At 39.1% G+C, this 20,964-nt stretch overlaps 5 non-coding genes across 5 annotated transcripts; 4 read left to right on the top strand and 1 right to left on the bottom strand.

Annotated features, from left to right (window-relative positions):
* The first annotated feature begins 8,147 nt into the window (after nucleotides 1-8,147).
* On the top strand, nucleotides 8,148-8,219 carry trnaw-cca (transfer RNA tryptophan (anticodon CCA)). Its single transcript has one exon. It is a non-coding gene; the product is annotated as a tRNA-Trp (tRNA).
* A 1,150-nt stretch (nucleotides 8,220-9,369) lies between these two features.
* Nucleotides 9,370-9,441, top strand: trnaw-cca (transfer RNA tryptophan (anticodon CCA)). Its single transcript has one exon. It is a non-coding gene; the product is annotated as a tRNA-Trp (tRNA).
* A 1,169-nt stretch (nucleotides 9,442-10,610) lies between these two features.
* On the top strand, nucleotides 10,611-10,682 carry trnaw-cca (transfer RNA tryptophan (anticodon CCA)). The gene has a single exon. It is a non-coding gene; the product is annotated as a tRNA-Trp (tRNA).
* Nucleotides 10,683-11,199: 517 nt separating this feature from the next.
* On the bottom strand, nucleotides 11,200-11,286 carry trnay-gua (transfer RNA tyrosine (anticodon GUA)). The gene is given in 2 exon segments: nucleotides 11,200-11,235; nucleotides 11,250-11,286. It is a non-coding gene; the product is annotated as a tRNA-Tyr (tRNA).
* A 565-nt stretch (nucleotides 11,287-11,851) lies between these two features.
* Nucleotides 11,852-11,923, top strand: trnaw-cca (transfer RNA tryptophan (anticodon CCA)). Its single transcript has one exon. It is a non-coding gene; the product is annotated as a tRNA-Trp (tRNA).
* The last annotated feature ends 9,041 nt before the right edge of the window (nucleotides 11,924-20,964 follow it).

Genomic DNA, 20,964 nt, shown 5'->3' with positions numbered 1-20,964 from the left:
AAAGAAGGCATCCACATGCCACAGCAAACTACTCGAGCTGGTGAAAATGTTCACCAAATGCCCGCCGCTGAGTTCTTTTAAAACAAGCCAGCTTATTGAAGGTGCACAAGATAAACGCCCTGAGAAAGCTGTGCCTCGCAACCCTAAGAATGGCATAGGCGTTAGTGGACACCTGACGCGCGTGCAAAACTCCGGCATTTCACACGTCCCTGGGTGGGCTCGAACCACCAACCTTTCGGTTAACAGCCGGACGCGCTAACCGATTGCGCCAAAGCTGGGGAACAATAGTCTGTTAAGGGGGGGGAAGAAAAGGAAGGAGGGGGAAGAAGGGGGGAAAAGAGAAAAAGAAAGAAAAAAGAGAGAGAAAAAAGGAAAAAATGAGGAGAAAAGAAATGAAAGGGAATTTTATCTCTTTGAACTTCAAAGCAATGTTTATGGAGTGTATATTTACAATAAATTATCTGAAAAAAAAATTTTTTTTCTCTATTTTCCTGTACATTTATATGGGAGTAAGGATGATCACAAGCTTTCCAGTTCATATTAGTGTTGCCATACATTGAAGAGTTTACTGAATGTTTTATTTATCAGTAATTATCACATAAATGATGTCCAAATGAATGAAATTATTTGAATTAATGAATTTAAATAATATTTTATTAGATTTATATTACTGATTATTGATATCTTATTCAAAGGTTTTGCACTTTAAATATATTTCTGCTGTAGTTATGTTCTAAAACTTACAGTACAAAAAATTGTAAATTTATTTATTAAATAATCCCCAAATTTATCAACATTTTTAAAAGGGCCTATAACCGTTAAATGATACTGTAACAAAGACATACAAAAAGAGTTATTTAATCATGACCAAACTTTTATTTTTCAATCAGTCATAGCCAATTATTCATTATTCTTTTTTTTTTTTTTTTTTTACATTTTTATTCTTATAGTTATGTTGCATGTGCAGAAAACAGAATAATATCTCTTAATAATACTTTCTATTGTCCATGACTCTTGTGCATTTTTTGCAAGTGCAAAAGAACAGAAAACAGAGCTATACATATAAATAAAACTGTCCAATGTCCATGGCTCTTGTGCATTAACTGCAAGTGAAAAGAACAGAAAGCACAGAACAATACAAATGAATAAAACTTTAAAATATTAATGACTCCTGTGCATGTTTTGCAAGTGCTAAAGAACAGAAAACAAAACTATACTATTAAATAAAACTGTCTTAATGTCCATGGCACTAGTGCATTCATTGCAAGTGCAAAAGAACAGAAAGCAGAAAACAATACACATAAATAAAACTTTATCCCCTTTCTTTTTTGGACTCTTATGGAAGGCACAGGGCTTGAAATGGTCTCTATCAGGCGACAACAATCTGGCCACTGGGCAAGTGGGGCAGTGGTGGTGAATGTATGCCTCTTCACGCTCTCCACTCCTGGAGTGAACCTGTGTCCAGCCTGCTCTGGTGTCTGGCAGCAAACATCACTCTCTTCTTATCGTAATCCAGCAGGTTCTGCCAACTATATTGCTCACCTAAGGCGAGAGAGCATATAATACAAGGCAAATGAGAAAACAAAACAAGTGGTAGTGTCAACATATGACAGGTCAAGAAGAGAAACTGACCTGATGGTTGGTGAGAGCCAGAGATGGCTGATTCCTGAGCTCCACAAGATACTCCGCAAGGCTGTCCACTTTGTCCAGCACACCAGCACTATGCAAAACCTGTGACAAAAAAAAAAAAAATTAAATAAACAACATTATGAGTAAAGTGAAGTGGGACAAAAAAAAAACAAATAAATATAAATATTTTTCTAGATTTTTTTTTGTCAACTTCAGACAAAAACCTACAGGTCAGCACAAATTATATTTTTTCCCTAGAAATGTAACAATCTTACATAAAACATAATTACATACATACATTAAATGAGATATTTACATACCACAGACTCGTCAGGGGATGCTGAGGCACCTGGCGTGAAGGAGGCATCATGCTGGGTGGAGGACAGAGAGAAGCTTGGGTCATCAGTAAGACTCGACTCAGTAATGTCAAGTGTTTGGTCCTCCCTGAAGCCCTCGTCTTCTTCATCCTCGCCTTCATCCACATCCTCCAGCAGGTTCTCTGTCTCTTCTGAGTCAGGGTCCACTACCAGGGGCTGTCCAGTCTGACCCAGGAAGTAGTCAACACCAAGCAGCTCTCCTATGAAAAAAAAAATTAATAAAAGAAAACACAGAAATACAGGATCATTCAAAAGTTTGGACACATTACTATTTAATGTTTTTGAAAGAAGTGTCTTATGCTCATCAGTCCTGCATTTATTTAATAAAAAATACAAAAAACATGAATAATATTATTAAATGTTAATACAGTTTAAATTTACAGTTCCATATACTTTAAATTTAATTTATTTCTGTCATCAACGCTGAATATATTTAGCAATCATTTTAGAAATCATTAAAAAGTTAAATAAAGAACAGCATTAGAAATATAATAGAAAATCTTCTGTAACAATATACAGTACTGTTCAAAAGTTTTTTTTTTTTTTTTTAGAAATTAATGCTGTTCTTTTTAACTTTTTATTCATCAATGAATTCTGCAAAACGTATCACAGTTTTCATTAAAAAATAACAAAATAAATACAAATATGCAGTACAAATTATATTGCTGTTTTTACTATATTTTTGATCAAATAAATGCAGGCTGAATGAGCAAAAGACACTTCTTTCAAAAACATTAAACACAGTCATGTGTAAAAATGTTTGACAAATAATGTACACATTCATATTCTACAATGAGATACAGGTAACTTTACCTTCTGGTAGAGGTTGTGCCACTTCCGCCGCCGTGGTGCTGGTCTGTTGCCTCCAGACGGACGAACCCCAGAGCTGGCAAAAGTCCTCAACCTGGCCATCCACTCGCCATCACCCATGACCTTGTGGCTCTTTGGCTTAGTGCTCATCTAAATATAATAGGGAAAAAATAGTTAGTAATGTGTATTTTGCAGGTATTGGACAACTACACAAATGTTTTTAATTTTTTTATAATGATACAACGATATATATTCAAGCTGACTAAATAATGGCACCCATTACAACAATTAAACATTATTTTATTGCTAATAAAGCAAAACAAGTTTAAACATTTAAAGGTTTTACACTACAGTTATACATATAAAGATTTGAATATGAAATTACTACATGCAGTTACGATAGGGATAAGATTATTGTTTTGTTTGGTTTACAGTTAGTTGCATCCAATTATGCATAATTTACTGTTATTACTATAGTAACTACATATAGCATGTATTAATGACAATGTAAAATAAAGTACATTGTTAGTTAAAAGCTGTGGTTATACATATGCAGGGCCGGTCCGTCCTACAGGCGAAGCAGTTTTCTGCCTGGGGCGCCAGGTGTGCGTAGGGCGCCGCCAGTGGCCCTTACATGAAAAAAAAAAAAAAAAACACACACACATGTGGGCGCTCAGGTGCCCCCCTCCTTTTCTACACAATGCACAAATAAGCAAGAATAAATACACTTTTTATTTACAATATTTCATCTGGCCTGGCTGATGCACTTGAACAGAGACACGATGCTGCTGCTTACTTTAGTGGGGGGATATGTCTCTGCACAACTGGCAGCCCCAGGCGCGCAGCCCAATCAAGACGTGCGCCGTCGATGTAATGTAAACACAAATACATGGTTGTGTATGGGCGCACATCACACCAGGAAGACAGGTGTAAAAATGAAAAGGCACAAGCCCTCAGGTGCGCAGGGCAGAAAACGGAGGAAAGAGGAGGAGGAAAGGAAAGCCCAATTAAGAGGTAAGCTATGTCAACAAAGCGCTGTTTTGCGTTTCTGTGTTATTTTAAGCTGATCTTAGCTAACGCTAGCGTTAGCTAAGTAATAAAAATAAAGGCAAAGCTAGCTAGATAATGCAATGTTATGATGAGCTATTGCTAGATTCATACAGATTGAGATGAATGCTCAACCCTCACGTTTGGGCTTAGTAGTTTTATTACCAAAAACTAGGTTACTACTATAGGGGAGAGCGGGGCACAACCTAACGCGGGGTTAATTGTAACACGCGTGGTTTAAATATTTCCACACGTGCTAGCATAACCAAATTTACGGTGTTTACTAGTTGCCATAGCAACACTATGCAGAGAAAAAAAGAGCGCCAGAATTCAAAAGCCTTTTGAAGATATCGCTGAATATTTATTTTACCATAGTAAAAGTACATTTCCGGCTGAAGTAAACTTTTCATTTCAGTTTTTAATATTCATTTAAAATTAGACAAATCTGCTATTATTTTAATCTCCAATTTGTTATTTATCAGTTTAGATGGTTTATTAATGCTTCGCAAACCAGCAGAAGACACTTACCTGTTTTATATTCCAGTCGCGCAGATGGGGAAAGATGTAACACTGTGTTACAATATTCCCCGCTGTTATTAAACTATGCTATTCTGTGACATTAGCGGTGCAGTTTACACGATTTACTTCTAAGGATTTTGATAAGAGACCTCAAGAAACAGGTGAATAAAGGCTGACAATCAATGTTTAATGTTCAGAAGTTATTATTTCAAGTAATGTAAAGCATTTTGGCTGGTTTATGTGTGTGGTGTACTATGGGAGCTGTGTGTGGAGGAGTGGAGTGTTTTTCTGAATGTCTAAATGTGTTTCATTTGTCCACATTGTTTTGAACTACTGTACAGCTGTGTGTTGCGATCAAAGCCGTTCAAAGCATTGTTGCGATGTATTCATTTTCAAACTCCAAAATTCGATTATTTTTATTTTTTTTTTAAAACGTCATTACTTCATTTTAAAAAGTTAACACATGTATGTTACTGACAAAATATTTTAGTTTGTTGTGTATATTTATTCCATTCGATCAGATAACATTTTAAGCTGTCATATGGTCGTGTTACAACGTGCCCCTCAGATGTTACAATGTACCCCACCTACGGGGCATGTTGTCACGTTTCACTTCCTTTCTTTTGAGGCAAATAACGAAAAACGTATACACTGTAAATATGAAACAAAGCGGTATATTTGTACTAGACAAGTGTGAAAATAACGTGGATAAAAAATTGTACTCTGAACCCCACGTGGATTTACATAAACCGCGAAATTCAAAAAGTGTTAGGTTGTGCCCCGCTCTCCCCTACACCTAACTGCCTTGAGTCTCAAAATGAGTAGGAGGCTGCACCATTATATCAGTGATGATGTGGCTACAGCTATCAATTAAAAAATAGGTCTTCAATGGGCCAAGAGCGTCTGAATGGACTTGCATTAATGAGCATCAATCAGGAGGTTTCAAGGAAGATACCTTATGATGACACAATAGATGCATTTGCAGTAAGGAAATCCAGACGTGTCCATTTTTAAGGACATGCATGATGCACCATAGACTTTTGAAGGAAGATTATATTGGGGTTATACATGCTAATCTTCTGTTTTCTCTTTTGCACATTTTGATTTTATAAGGCCCATAGTTTATAGCATGTTCAAGCAAATGTTTATTTTATTATTTTATCATTATACATTTTATTTTATCATCCTTGTTTAAAGGAGTAAAACTGACTCGGACTGGCTGACTTTGTTGTTAATTTTGTTCAAATATGCGAGCCATAAAAAACAAAAAAAACATCTTTTTGTTCTGTAATTTGTGGAGGGGGGGCACCCAAATGCCAATCCTGCTGGGGCACCAAAATGTGTAGGACCGGCCCTGTACATATGATAATCAATCTGAGAAAAAACAAAAGAAAAAAGAACATAGTAAGTACACTTTACTTAAACCATGGTTAATTTTTGTAAGGGATGTCTATTTAACATTGCATTTTCATTTAAATTATTATTTGTAGCACTTACATCTGTGTTTATATAAATAGTAATCCATCTGCAAACACAAAACTTGATTACTACATTCACACATAGCAAAATCACATTAAATGTTAATTAGAAATGATAATGTCCACAACTAAACATATTTTTTTAAATCCAAATCAAACTTTAAACAGAATAGATGTGTTTACTAAGCAAAACTACAGGCAAATGGTGTTTTATATGTGAGATTATAGGCAAATCATGGAAACAAAACACGATTACTACACTTTCACTATAGTAAAAGCATGGTAAATTACTTGTTTTTTTTCATTCATATTTTTATTTATAGTAAGACTGTGTTTACACTTAAAGAACGAGTAAACTGGGTTTAATAAGTACGATTACAGGCACAATTGTGTTTAATATGTGAGATTATAGGCAAGTCATGAAAAGAAAACATGATTACTACACTTTCACTATAGTAAAGCCACGGTAAATGACGACAAACACAAGCACAACGTTTTTTGTTGTTGCTGTTCATTCAGATTTTCATTTATAGTAAGACTGTGTTCATACAGTTGTAATCGATCAGCCAAAAACACAACATGGTTACTACGATTCACTATAGTAAAAACAAGGTAAATTGTTATAAGAAATGACTGCACTTACAGCTGAAACGCGTTTTTCCCCCATTTAAATCGAACTTAAGAACGTGTAAATAGACGAGCGATGCGACTTTAGAAAGTTAGATTACATTTAAACGGTGTTTCATTATGGGCAATTCGCGAGTCAAAAGTTTGTGAACACAAAACACGGATGAATGACGGACGAAAACGTAACGAGTTACCAATTGAGAACATTGTAAACAGAGAGGAAGAAAGTAGAAACCATGTATTACTTACATTGAAAAGTTATCCTATATTCCGTTCGTCTGATTTTTGAACCTGACTTAGAATGAAACTAAGCACGGTGAGTGGCTCTCAACAAAGGAGCTCGAGCGATGCGATTGGCTCTCATCCATTCTCACAATGGACGGCGAGCGACGCGATTGGCTCTCATCCATTCTCACAATGGACGGCGAGCGTCGCGATTGGCTCTCGTCCATTCTCACAATGGACGGCGAGATTGGCGATTGGACGAGGAGACGGCCTTCGTCTGATTTTTGAACCTGACTTAGAATGAAACTAAGCATGGTGAGTGGCTCTCAACAAAGGAGCTCGAGCGATGCGATTTGCTCTCATCCATTCTCACAATGGACGGCGAGCGACGCGATTGGCTCTCATCCATTCTCACAATGGACGGCGAGCGTCGCGATTGGCTCTCGTCCATTCTCACAATGGACGGCGAGCGACGCGATTGGCTCTCATCCATTCTCACAATGGACGGCGAGCGTCGCGATTGGCTCTCGTCCATTCTCACAATGGACGGCGAGCGACGCGATTGGCTCTCATCCATTCTCACAATGGACGGCGAGCGTCGCGATTGGCTCTCGTCCATTCTCACAATGGACGGCGAGCGACGCGATTGGCTCTCATCCATTCTCAAAATGGACGGCGAGATCGGCGATTGGCTCTCGTCCATTCTCACAATGGACGGCGAGCGACGCGATTGGCTCTCATCCATTCTCACAATGGACGGCGAGCGTCGCGATTGGCTCTCGTCCATTCTCACAATGGACGGCGAGATCGGCGATTGGACGAGGAGACGGCCGCGGAAACAGACGATCCTGCTCCAGGTAGCGCCATCGAAGGCAGGATGACAAAAGGTGGCTTAAGCAGGAAACACCAGATAGGTTTGTGGTGTCTTGGGGTACAACGGTAGCTTGGCTGAATGCAGATCAGACGGTTGCATGTTCCAATCACATCAGTTGATCTCTTCTTGACATCCATAGTATAAAGTCTACAGCCCTTTACCGTGACTGATTTGCAAATTGAATCAAAGCAATTAAGCAAGGAACGCCGACTTGTTTTCTCGACCTCGTGGCCGCGACAGAGTGCGCCTAACCCCGGATCGGGAGGTTGCGTGTTCCAATTATGTTGAGGTCAAGCGAACTGTTCTTGACTTTGTGAGTGTAAAGACTAGCGGATTTGCATAGTTTATCAAAGTGCTTTAGCATGAAACACTAAATAATTTTTCCGCTATCTTGTAGTGCAACGGTAGAGTGTCTGGCTCCAAATCACCTTGAGGTCAGATGATCTGTTTTTGATCTGAGTATAAAGTCCAACATCAAGAGTGTTCCTTGAGCACCGTATATTTACTGAGTTGCATTCTGTGTCAAGCGGGTTAAGCAAAATACATCACCTCTGGGTTCAGGACCTCGTGGCGCAACGGTAGCGCGTCTGACTCCAGATCAGAACGTTGTGTGTTCAAATCACGTTGGGGTCACGTGATTTCTTGTTGACTTCTAATGTGAAAAGAAGTCCTGTCGTTGTGTGCTGCAGTGGTTTCCAATCCCACCGCTCTGTATTTCTCCCTTATTAAACACACCTGATTAAGATCATTAGCTAGTTAGGAGAGAGCTCCGTGAGCTCATCTGGGTGTGTCAGAAAAAGGAGACAGACTTCCAGAGTCATCGTAAGCCTAAGTTGATTGCAACTCTATTGGTTTCAATGCATCTACGTTGTATGAAGGATTGGAACGCTTTTGGGAAACACAGCCCAGAGCAGGGGGTCCCCAGGATCAGGATTGAAAATCACCAGTGTACTGTGATAGATTTGTATCTTGACCTGTTATTTTTATTAAGCCTGAGATCTCATGTAATAACCATTCCTGTCATTGTGTACTGTGACAGATCTGCCTCTTGACGTGTTACTTTTGCATATCTTGCCCTGCAATCTCTGAAGAAATCGTGGAAACATCTACGTGCCGAATTCAAAAGCCAGCTCCTTCGAGCCGGAATCGAACCAGCGACCTGAGGATAGCCAATGTATCATCTACAGTCCTCCACTCTACCAGCTGAGCTATCGAAGGCAGGATGACAAAAGGTGGCTTAAGCAGGAAACACCAGATAGGTTTGTGGTGTCTTGGGGTACAACGGTAGCTTGGCTGAATCCAGATCAGACGGTTGCATGTTCCAATCACATCAGTTGATCTCTTCTTGACATCCATAGTATAAAGTCTACAGCCCTTTACCGTGACTGATTTGCAAATTGAATCAAAGCAATTAAGCAAGGAACGCCAACTTGTTTTCTCGACCTCGTGGCCGCGACAGAGTGCGCCTAACCCCGGATCGGGAGGTTGCGTGTTCCAATTATGTTGAGGTCAAGCGAACTGTTCTTGACTTTGTGAGTGTAAAGACTAGCGGATTTGCATAGTTTATCAAAGTGCTTTAGCATGAAACACTAAATAATTTTTCCGCTATCTTGTAGTGCAACGGTAGAGTGTCTGGCTCCAAATCACCTTGAGGTCAGACGATCTGTTTTTGATCTCCTGAGTATGAAGTCCAACATCAAGAGTGTTCCTTGAGCACCGTATATTTACTGATTTGCATTCTGTGTCAAGGGGGTTAAGCAAAATACATCACCTCTGGGTTCAGGACCTCGTGGCACAACGGTAGCGTGTCTGACTCCAGATCAGAAGGTTGCGTGTTCAAATCACGTCGGGGTCACGTGAATTCTTGTTGACTTCTAATGTGAAAAGAAGTCCTGTCGTTGTGTGCTGCAGTGGTTTCCAATCCCACCGCTCTGTATGTCTCCCTTATTAAACACACCTGATTAAGATCATTAGCTAGTTAGGAGAGAGCTCCATGAGCTCATCTGGGTGTGTCAGAAAAAGGAGACAGACAAAAATGCAGGGCCGCGTCTTCCAGAGTCATCGTAAGCCTAAGTTGATTGCAACTCTATTGGTTTCAATGCATCTACGTTGTATGAAGGATTGCAACGCTTTTGGGAAACACAGCCCAGAGCAGGGGGTCCCCAGGATCAGGATTGAAAATCACCAGTGTACTGTGATAGATTTGTATCTTGACCTGTTATTTTTATTAAGCCTGAGATCTCATGTAATAACCATTCCTGTCATTGTGTACTGTGACAGATCTGCCTCTTGACGTGTTACTTTTGCATATCTTGCCCTGCAATCTCTGAAGAAATCGTGGAAACATCTACGTGCCGAATTCAAAAGCCAGCTCCTTCGAGCCGGAATCGAACCAGCGACCTGAGGATAGCCAATGTATCATCTACAGTCCTCCACTCTACCAGCTGAGCTATCGAAGGCAGGATGACAAAAGGTGGCTTAAGCAGGAAACACCAGATAGGTTTGTGGTGTCTTGGGGTACAACGGTAGCTTGGCTGAATCCAGATCAGACGGTTGCATGTTCCAATCACATCAGTTGATCTCTTCTTGACATCCATAGTATAAAGTCTACAGCCCTTTACCGTGACTGATTTGCAAATTGAATCAAAGCAATTAAGCAAGGAACGCCAACTTGTTTTCTCGACCTCGTGGCCGCGACAGAGTGCGCCTAACCCCGGATCGGGAGGTTGCGTGTTCCAATTATGTTGAGGTCAAGCGAACTGTTCTTGACTTTGTGAGTGTAAAGACTAGCGGATTTGCATAGTTTATCAAAGTGCTTTAGCATGAAACACTAAATAATTTTTCCGCTATCTTGTAGTGCAACGGTAGAGTGTCTGGCTCCAAATCACCTTGAGGTCAGACGATCTGTTTTTGATCTCCTGAGTATGAAGTCCAACATCAAGAGTGTTCCTTGAGCACCGTATATTTACTGATTTGCATTCTGTGTCAAGGGGGTTAAGCAAAATACATCACCTCTGGGTTCAGGACCTCGTAGCACAACGGTAGCGTGTCTGACTCCAGATCAGAAGGTTGCGTGTTCAAATCACGTCGGGGTCACGTGAATTCTTGTTGACTTCTAATGTGAAAAGAAGTCCTGTCGTTGTGTGCTGCAGTGGTTTCCAATCCCACCGCTCTGTATGTCTCCCTTATTAAACACACCTGATTAAGATCATTAGCTAGTTAGGAGAGAGCTCCATGAGCTCATCTGGGTGTGTCAGAAAAAGGAGACAGACAAAAATGCAGGGCCGCGTCTTCCAGAGTCATCGTAAGCCTAAGTTGATTGCAACTCTATTGGTTTCAATGCATCTACGTTGTATGAAGGATTGCAACGCTTTTGGGAAACACAGCCCAGAGCAGGGGGTCCCCAGGATCAGGATTGAAAATCACCAGTGTACTGTGATAGATTTGTATCTTGACCTGTTATTTTTATTAAGCCTGAGATCTCATGTAATAACCATTCCTGTCATTGTGTACTGTGACAGATCTGCCTCTTGACGTGTTACTTTTGCATATCTTGCCCTGCAATCTCTGAAGAAATCGTGGAAACATCTACGTGCCGAATTCAAAAGCCAACTCCTTCGAGCCGGAATCGAACCAGCGACCTAAGGATAGCCAATGTATCATCTACAGTCCTCCGCTCTACCAGCTGAGCTATCGAAGGCAGGATGACAAAAGGTGGCTTAAGCAGGAAACACCAGATAGGTTTGTGGTGTCTTGGGGTACAACGGTAGCTTGGCTGAATGCAGATCAGACGGTTGCATGTTCCAATCACATCAGTTGATCTCTTCTTGACATCCATAGTATAAAGTCTACAGCCCTTTACCGTGACTGATTTGCAAATTGAATCAAAGCAATTAAGCAAGGAACGCCGACTTGTTTTCTCGACCTCGTGGCCGCGACAGAGTGCGCCTGACCCCGGATCGGGAGGTTGCGTGTTCCAATTATGTTGAGGTCAAGCGAACTGTTCTTGACTTTGTGAGTGTAAAGACTAGCGGATTTGCATAGTTTATCAAAGTGCTTTAGCATGAAACACTAAATAATTTTTCCGCTATCTTGTAGTGCAACGGTAGAGTGTCTGGCTCCAAATCACCTTGAGGTCAGACGATCTGTTTTTGATCTCCTGAGTATAAAGTCCAACATCAAGAGTGTTCCTTGAGCACCGTATATTTACTGATTTGCATTCTGTGTCAAAGGGGTTAAGCAAAATACATCACCTCTGGGTTCAGGACCTCGTGGCGCAACGGTAGCGCGTCTGACTCCAGATCAGAAGGTTGCGTGTTCAAATCACGTCGGGGTCATGCGATTTCTTGTTGACTTCTAATGTGAAAAGAGGTCCTGTCGTTGTGTGCTGCAGTGGTTTCCAATCCCACCGCTCTCTATGTCTCCCTTATTAAACACACCTGATTCAGATCATTAGCTCGTTAGGAGAGAGCTCCATGAACTCATCTGGTTGTGTCAGAAAAAGGAGACAGACAAAATATGCAGGGCCGCGTTTTCCAGAGTCATCGTAACCCTAAGTTGATTGTAACTCTATTGGTTTCAATGCGTCTACGTTGTATTAAGGATTGCAATGCTTTTGGGAAACACAGCCCAGAGCAGGGGGTCACCTGCGGTGATGCACTTAAAAAAAAAAAAAGCCCCTTAATTAATAGCGTTTTCATTGTGTTAGAATGACCATAAAACTGATATGACAGCTTGGATATGTTTTGTTTTTTAAAAATATTTATTCATTAGATTCATTTACATAATAATTGTCATGAAATACTTAAAAGTAAAGCACACAAATGTTCACTCTAAAAAAGTTAATGTCAGTCAAAATGTCTGGTATGATCAAGTTTACCAGACAAAATTTCATATAATTTTGGTGTTTATTATGCACTGTAACATGCATGCAAATTTTTGAGCTACATATATAGGCTAATAGGCTAGTTGACACTAGTTGATAAAATGTGTTGTTGTTATTATTATTATTATTATTTTGGTCAAACATTGGGAAATAAATTTGCGATATTATGTTTAATCGATAAGCAATTAGGAGATATATTTTGCTGAGTATGCTATTGTCCTGGAATCATGGCTGGTTTTGTCCTGTCTAAAACCGCCAGTAGGTGGGAGCCCAACCCTGTCATAAATGAAAGATTAATTTAAAACACAGATTCATAAAATGTCGCCTGTTTTTTTTTTTTTTTTACTGGATAAATTTTTGAGCCCTCAATTTTACCGGAAATACTATGTGTAGACTGCGTGCTGAGTTTTTAACTAAACCGTCCAGTCCAGTAGAAGGCGGAATATCGTCTTTTACGTTGAATACCCATTTACGAAATGGAAGCACTAGCCGTAGTCAATGCAGTGAGAAGAAAAGTTTTATCAATCAAACTCAATTTTCATCGTGGAAACTGTAATTCTTATCATTTGAGTGTGATTGACTCATTGCTTAACAATGTCCAAAGAATCGGTCAAGATAACCCAGAGAAAAACAGTGAACTCCTTGAAAGCCTAAGGATACTACAGACAGCCATGACTTCGAGGCATCAGTAAGCGCCTTCCACCGCTGCTCCGCTCATACGAACAGGTTTATTATTGATATACTATATAGTGCACAACTTGTTTTAAAGAATACGCATGGATTTCTAAAGTAATACTTTACTGTAGAACCTAGAAGATAAATTAATTTATGTATAATGGAGAGTAATACATCCAGTGGTCGAAATGGCTACAATTCACATGGGAAACTTTTGCTTTTGATGTGGGTGGTGGGGGGTGGGGACAAAGAAGTTCATCAAAGTTGTTCTAAGACAACACGGGGTATTGTTTTGGTTTTAGGACAACTTTGATCTACTTCAAATGTTTATATATGTATGTGTGTGTCTGTGTGTGTGTGTGTGTATATATATATATATATATATATAAATAAAATAACTACGTAATGATAACTTGTGTTCCTAATTTAAAATGTAGGAGCATGGTCAAAAATATAAAAGCACATTCTGAGCAATGACAAAAACTATTATGAGGCAATATTTGATTCCTTTAAGTGATCTTTAGGGACACCTTTGTAAAGACATTTTTTTAACCTGTTAGCATTTAAAACACAAGACCTGCCATCCTTCAGAGCACTCTCCAAAACTGTGCCTCCTCTAAAACACCCAAATACAGCGGCCGAGAGCTTACCATACTACAACAAATGCAGATAGTAAAAACACCAGCAAATCACTGTTCAATGTTACAAATCAATGTTACAAATCACGGAAATGCTTTCCATCACTTCTTTAGTTATGTCTTGAATACAGCATTAGCTCATGGTTTGAGTAAAGATAAGTCAGTCTTACACCTTCCAAAAGTCGTATTCAAATAAAATATATTCTAGATAAGCTTTACCGAATGACTGTTGTTAAAATGGGAAGAGACTTTTAATTAGCATAAAATGTGTTTCTGGATTAATTCACCAAACATATTGATATAAAAATCAAGATGTAAATAAACAGTTTTAGAACATTTAGCCTTATTTCTGAATATGTAGATCTAAACACAAAACATGTTACATATACAGGTCCTTTTCCAAAAATTAACTTATTGTGATAAAGTTCATTATTTTCTGTAATGTACTGATAAACATTAGACTTTCATATATTTTAGATTCATTACACACAACTGAAGTAGTTCAAGCCTTTTATTGTTTTAATATTGATGATTTTGGGCATACAGCTCATGAAAACCCAAAATTCCTATCTCAAAAAATTAGCATATCATGAAAAGGTTCTCTAAACAAGCTATTAACCTAATCATCTGAATCAACTAATTAACTCTAAACACCTGCAAAAGATTCCTGAGGCTTTTAAAAACTCCCAGCCTGGTTCATTACTCAAAACCGCAATCATGGGTAAGACATCCGACCTGACTGCTGTCCAGAAGGCCATCATTGACAACCTCAAGCAAGAGGGTAAGACACAGAAAGAAATTTCTGAACGAATAGGCTGTTCCCAGAGTGCTGTATCAAGGCACCTCAGTGGGAAGTCTGTGGGAAGGAAAAAGTGTGGCAGAAAACGCTGCACAACGAGAAGAGGTGACCGGACCCTGAGGAAGATTGTGGAGAAGGACCGATTCCAGACCTTGGGGGACCTGCGGAAGCAGTGGACTGAGTCTGGAGTAGAAACATCCAGAGCCACCGTGTACAGGCGTGTGCAGGAAATGGGCTACAGGTGCCGCATTCCCCAGGTCAAGCCACTTTTGAACCAGAAACAGCGGCAGAAGCGCCTGACCTGGGCTACAGAGAATCAGCACTGGACTTTTGCTCAAATTTTGCATGTCATTCAGAAATCAAGGTGCCAGAGTCTGGAGGAAGACTGGGGAGAGGGAAATGCCAAAATGCCTGAAGTCCAGTGTCAAGTACCCACAGTCAGTGATGGTCTGGGGTGCCATGTCAGCTGCTGGTGTTGGTCCACTGTGTTTTATCAAGGGCAGGGTCAATGCAGCTAGCTATCAGGAGATTTTGGAGCACTTCATGCTTCCATCTGCTGAAAAGCTTTATGGAGATGAAGATTTCATTTTTCAGCACGACCTGGCACCTGCTCACAGTGCCAAAACCACTGGTAAATGGTTTACTGACCATGGTATTACTGTGCTCAATTGAACTGCCAACTCTCCTGACCTGAACCCCATAATGAATCTGTGGGATATTGTGAAGAGAAAGTTGAGAGACGCAAGACCCAACACTCTGGATGAGCTTAAGGCCGCTATCGAAGCATCCTGGGCCTCCATAACACCTCAGCAGTGCCACAGGCTGATTGCCTCCATGCCACGCCGCATTGAAGCAGTCATTTCTGCAAAAGGATTCCCGACCAAGTATTGAGTGCATTACTGAACATAATTATTTGAAGGTTGAATTTTTTGAGATAGGAATTTTGGGTTTTCATGAGCTGTATGCCCAAAATCATCAATATTAAAACAATAAAAGGCTTGAACTACTTCAGTTGTGTGTAATGAATCTAAAATATATGAAAGTGTTTATCAGTACATTACAGAAAATAATGAACTTTATCACAATATGCTAATTTTTGGAAAAGGACCTGTAGTTATATTTTAATAAAAATCAGTAATTTGCCATCTTTATGTGAAATATTTATCATTTTTCCTGGTATCATGCTGTGATTTTTCTAAACCTATACAACCAATAAAGTACAAGATTCAACTCAAGACGTGAAACAACACATCAGACAAACTTTATTTCAAGGTTAGTCTTTTTCTTTAAAAAAACAAAACAAAAAAACAATTACTTTAACACACACATTTAATAAATATATACAAACTATATATTGTCCAATGTCAAATACTTTCAAACCTTTTAATTAAAAAAAATCTAGTACTTGTTTGATTCTCCATAAGCTGAGCAACAGCTGCGCTAAATTAAAGTGTTTGAATTTAGCTATTATATATAATATATTATTGATTTATTTATATAGTTTACAAGTGTTTCAATGCATTTTGTCTCTTTAAAGATGTTCCTCTGTTTCGAACAAAGTCCCTGATGTTCTGAGGCGTTCGACTATGCAAGATACGTCTCTCTGCTTTTTTGCAGGAATGACATTCCTTCAGTGTGACGAGATGGCCCTTCAGTATATGGATTTGGAAGTGCCTGAATACTGCTTGCTCCTCCAGTTTGTCATTATAGACTTCTTATCTGGATCTAGCCAATTATGGGTTTTGAAAAATAAACAAAATTGTTTAGTGTCATTTCAAACGGTTAAAACTTTCACTTTCACTACATACCAGAAGTGTCATCTTGCTCAGGCTCATCTTCACACGAGTCTTCACTGTCACTACTGTTGTTCATTTCTGCAAATTCTACATGAGGGAGACAAATGCCATAAAATATGAAATCAGAGGCTGAATTTTATTTTGGAAAATGGGTGAACTTACCCCCATTTTTTTTAGGGTATGTCTAAAAACTCCCAACTCATTTTCTTCTCCAACATCGCTGTTTCCCCCCATTTTTTTGTAAAGGGAGTTTGATCTTCTTTGCATGTTCACTTTGTAAACAATGGGTCTGTACTTTTGTAGCAGTGTAGGGTGATTTTGAAGTTGGAGGAGAAAATAAGATGGGAATTTTTTGACATCATGAGTGCACAGTGCACGGCAGAGATAGACAAGACGAACATTTGATGTTAAAAAGTACATAAATGTTAATTTTTTTAGGAAATGACAGATCCTTCTTTCTCAGCTGGGATTGTTTAGAGTCATTTGAAGCTGCATTTGAAATGCATTTTGGACACACACAGACACCATTGAAGACCACTATATGGAGATAATTCCTGAAATGTTTTCCTCAAAAAACATAATTTCTTCACGACTAAAGAAAGAAAGACATGAACATCTTGGATGACAACGGGGTGAGTAAATTATCTGTAAATATTTGTTCTGGAAGTGAACTACTCCTTTAAATATTATAAAAATGTAAATACCTTGGATTTCATCGAGAGATCGTCCTTGAAGTTCTGTAATGTTGCCTCTTTCTAATGCTAGAAGCATTGTGGAAATTTTTGCGGTTGGAAGGGTTGCAGCTGGCAGTCTATAAAACTTTCGATGAACTCTTATATCATGCCCCAAAAAATCAGCAAGCTGGTCCATTTCATTATTTTTCAGATTTAGTATCTGTGATGTTGTCGCCACTTGTTTTCGTAGTTGAGTTGACCTCAGGTATTCGGGATGCCTGGCTCCAGATTCCTGTGCAAACTTTCGAATACAGTCATGACCTCTGAAAAATGACAGACTTTTTGGTACTGCAAACAAGAATCCATTGTCATCAAAGACCTTGCAATCTTTTCTCTTTTCTACAAGCAGCTGGAGTGCTTTTACAAGATCTGATGTCAACAAAACAGCAACTTTTCTGTCTTTTTTCCCCTTGAATTCAACCCTACTTAAGTAGGAACATAGTCGTTTTTCAAAGTTTGACAGTCCGAATTCAGGAAGAACCGGTGAGGCATCCCTTTCAAGAAAATGTTTCAACTGCATTTTGGAAACTTCTCCAGGCTGTCGTCGATTGAAAAGAATGACTCTAGTGAGAGTGACTCTGGCAAGGTCAGAATAGTTCTGAATTGTAGAAGATTTTTCTAGGTTTTTGTAGGCTGAATCCGAAGCACTTTCAAGATGTTTAATCAACTTTTGCATGTCTTTGGTCAGCGGCAGATTCACTTTCTTCTTGTATTTCTTTTCTTTTGCAGACATCCTTGCGGTGCAAGACACAGAGTCTGTCCACTTTGCCCGGTACAGTGTTTGGAATTGTTCTGTACAGTCGCTGAGCTCCTTATTTCCAGCAATGATTGCATTGCCCCGGATGATGGAGCTGACTTGCAGTAAGTGCCGTCCGATCTTTAATGCTAAACTTGGTGCTCTAAATGTCTTTTCATCCTTGCTAAATCCTGCTAGCTCTTTTGCAGCTTGAACAGCAGCCATAAAATTCTCTGGCTTTATGGCATCCTCCAAGGTGGTAATGGAAGTGTTCTTTCGAATGCTTATCAAAAATCTGCCAAGGTCACAAATGTTTTGGCGTATATATCCATGCCTTGATAAGTCACGTCCATGTTTATTGTAGAGAGATTGGGCAAACTGTAAAAGACATGGGTCATGTTGAACCACACTTACAATTTCATCATCTCTCATTCTTCTGATGAGTTTTAAGACGTCATCCGATACGGTACCTGAAAATGCAGCCTTGGCCACTGCAGCAAGACCCAGTACTCTCTTTGTGCATTGATCATTTTCGTGACGTTCTCTTTTGGCTGAGCATGTTTTCATGTGCCTCCAGAGTTCCTCACGAACAAACATCCCATGGCAATAAAGACAGTACTCATACTTGTTGGAGTCCTGTTTTACAGAAAAACGTTTTACTTTCAGGACACCCGTTCCTTTCTTCAGGACATCGTTGTTGTGCATGAAGTTGCCTTTGTTTCGCAATGCCTGGAGCAATTCCTTTCTTTTTCTGGAGTGAGCTGGGAAACTGAGTGCTTGTGCAATTTCGGCGTCTTCATTTTCATGCACTTTAAAATGTCGAGCTATTTTGTTTTGTGCTTTTCCACAAACAAAACAAAAATTTTGACCACCTTTGGATACAGTGGTTATGTCATGCGAAAACGAGACTGAATCACTTGGTGTATCCCTTGCTTCAGTAACACTATTGGGGCTTGAGTCATTCGAAGAGGACAGATTTTGAATAAATGAATCTTCTGGTGTACCATTTAGGCTAGATGAATCCAGAGAGCTCTCTGTAATGTTGCTGACAGGGATTTCTAAATCAATTTCTATGTCTGAGTTCAAGTCAGATCCTGATTCAGGCACAAACTCTTCACCTGACATCATTTCTTCTTTACTGCTTTCAGGTAAATCCTGTAAAAAATAAATTGCAGGCAGCATTATTAGTTTAATCTTTTACTATTAGTGATGGACTGTGTACAGGTGCGAGTACTTTTCAGAAATTTAGTTTAGAAACGCATTTAAAATCCATTTTCTTTAAAGTGAAAATTGGGTCATGTTGAACCACACTTACAATTTCATCATCTCTCATTCTTCTGATGAGTTTTAAGACGTCATCCGATACGGTACCTGAAAATGCAGCCTTGGCCACTGCAGCAAGACCCAGTACTCTCTTTGTGCATTGATCATTTTCGTGACCTTCTCTTTTGGCTGAGCATCTTTTCATGTGCCTCCAGAGTTCCTCACGAACAAACATCCCATGGCAATAAAGACAGTACTCATACTTGTTGGAGTCCTGTTTTACAGAACAACGTTTTACTTTCAGGACACCCGTTCCTTTCTTCAGGACATCGTTGTTGTGCATGAAGTTGCCTTTGTTTCGCAATGCCTGAAGCAATTCCTTTCTTTTTTTGGAGTGAGCTGGGAAACTGAGTGCTTGTGCAATTTCGGCGTCTTCATTTTCATGCACTTTAAGATGTCGAGCTATTTTGTTTTGTGCTTTTCCACAAACAAAACAAAAATTTTGACCACCTTTGGATACAGTGGTTATGTCATGCGAAAACGAGACTGAATCACTTGGTGTATCCCTTGCTTCAGTAACACTATTGGGGCTTGAGTCATTCGAAGAGGACAGATTCTGAATAAATGAATCTTCTGGTGTACCATTTAGGCTAGATGAATCCAGAGAGCTCTCTGTAATGTTGTCTGAGTTCAAGTCAGATCCTGATTCAGGCACAAACTCTTCACCTGACATCGATTCTTCTTTACTGCTTTCAGGTAAGTCCTGTAAAAAATAAATTGCAGGCAGCATTATTAGTTTAATCTTTTACTATGGGTGACGGACTGTGTACATGTGCGAGTACTTTTCAGAAATTTAGTTTAGAATTTTTTTAAATATTCCACAGGTAGGTGCCTAAATAATTTTACATTTTTCTCCTGAAAAAATATCCTGGATTCTACCAATCAAAATAATGACCGTTTATGCTGAAGTCTTGAAAGCACTAATCTGTCATGTCTGTCTAATCCAGGGGTGCTCAACCCTGTTCCTGGAGATCTACCTTCCTGCAGAGTTTAGTTCCAACCCTGATCAAACACACCTGTCTGTAATTATCAAGTGCTCCTTCAGATCCTAATTATTTGGTTCAGGTGTGTTTGATCAGGGTTGAGCACCCATGCTGTCCTCTGTCCTGTTAGTTTTACTTATGAACATTTTAACATTTACTTCAGAGAAGTCATTAAATGTCCAGCTAATTAGACAAATAGTAAAAATAGCTCACTAAAAGTTAATTATGTTAATTTACGCATATTGTATGAACAAATGTCAAAGAGATATTTTTTTTAAAGCTACATTATGCGCAATTTAAAATTTAGAAATTTAAAAAATTTGAAAATTGGTTTTGTTTGAGTTTAATACATCTGGGCCCGTATTCACAAAACATTTTATCTTAGAACTAAGAGTTCTCCTAAACAGCAGTGAAAGTTTTTAGCTAAGAGTTCTCTAAAACCCCATTTACAAAGCTGCTGAGACAAACATTTACTAAGGAATAGAGAGAAATCTTAAGCTAAGAGTAAGTATCGGGGTTGACCTCGTTACTATGAATGATGTCAGCATGCTTATTAACTATGCGCACAGTGATTGGCTGATAGGGGAGGGGTTTCTGTCAGAGATACATTCATAGAAACGTATTGTCATATTCAAATAAAAGTGAAAAAAACTTAGCCATTTACAAATATGATTTTAAAATGCAGGCTAAGTATCACTAATTAAACAAGTATATGTTCAGATAATTGTCAGCATCTTACAATTAGAGGACATACATATAAACAACCTTTTAATAAACAGAGTAGAAAAATCATGGCTGATAATAATACA

Source organism: Garra rufa, chromosome 25, assembly GCF_049309525.1.
Source record: "Garra rufa chromosome 25, GarRuf1.0, whole genome shotgun sequence".
Classification (NCBI taxonomy): domain Eukaryota; kingdom Metazoa; phylum Chordata; class Actinopteri; order Cypriniformes; family Cyprinidae; genus Garra; species Garra rufa.
Note: the sequence above shows the minus strand (reverse complement) of the source record. Positions and strands in the feature narration are given on the sequence as shown.